Source organism: Echinops telfairi, unplaced genomic scaffold, assembly GCF_000313985.2.
Source record: "Echinops telfairi isolate 266 unplaced genomic scaffold, ASM31398v2 ScPeMD7_7459;HRSCAF=8497, whole genome shotgun sequence".
NCBI lineage: Eukaryota > Metazoa > Chordata > Mammalia > Afrosoricida > Tenrecidae > Echinops > Echinops telfairi.
Window position 1 is genome coordinate 4,120,947 of NW_022111359.1, and position 1,176 is coordinate 4,122,122.

Sequence of the window (1,176 nt, forward strand, 5' to 3'; positions counted from 1 at the left end):
TCATCATTGCTACCCTGCACCCTGACTAGCTCGTCTCCTCTCCGCGACCCTTCTGTAGCCACTGGTGTTTCAAACATCAGCAGAGTCACCCGAAATAAACCAGTTCAGCAGAACTTCCAGACGAAGGACAGACCACACAGGAGGCATCGGTCGCCTACTTCAGAGGAAGTAGTGGTGAGCAACCGTAGGTGTCACTTTGACGCCTTGGCAGACCCTGAAGGGCTCCTGACTGGAAGCAGAGCCTTGTTGGAGAGAGTGCCGGAGGATGGCCCTGGGGTCCGAGGGCGCTCCGAATGTGACCGAGGAGAAGCAGACTCCGTGAAGTGGAGTCAGCCTCCACGCGAGTCCCCTGAAGCTTGTGGGAGCGGAGTCGTCAGATCTTCATTGGCTGAGAGGGCACGGCTCCAGGTGAGAGGAAACAGCCGCAGAAAGTCTGCTAATGATTGGAACTTGAAGTGAACCTAAGAACATTGGAAGTTACCAAAAACGAAACGGAACCCCTAAAGATCAATATAGGTGTTGTTGTTGTTGTCAGGTACCATCGAGCCAGCGCCAACCCACAGCAACCCTGCACACAACAGAAGGAACAACTGCCCAGTCCCATGTCATCCTCACAGTGCCTGAGCCCGTGGATGCAGCTGCTGTGTCCACCCATCTTGTCCTTCCCCATTTTCACTGCCCCTCTGCCCAGCATGCTCTCCTTCTCCTGGGCCTGGTCTCTCCTGACAATGTGTCCAAAGGCTGTACGATGAATCTTGCCATCATTACCCCGAAGGAGGGCTCTGGCCTTCTTTCTTCCAACACAGATGGGTTTGACTCAGTTTCAGCGGAACCTCCAGATGCAGAAGAGACCGGGAAGAGGGACTCGGCTCCCTGCTTTGGAAGAAGAAGCCACGGAGCACCTTAAGCTGGCTTTGAAGCACTGCCTGGCAGCGGCCATGTTGAATTGGGACGTGCGTGGTTTCCCGTGCGGGGAGTGGCACGATCCAAAGGCATGGTGTTTGATGACACTCGTTGTCAAACAGGACGTGGCAGTCAGTCCCAGAGAACAGTGCCGACTGTGACGCCATTGCACCATGGAATGGCACCACGGCCGAGGAAATCCAGCCAGCACAACTCTTAGCTGAATGTAGGCACCGACCACAAAGAAATGGAACAGTTCTACCAATGTCTCCC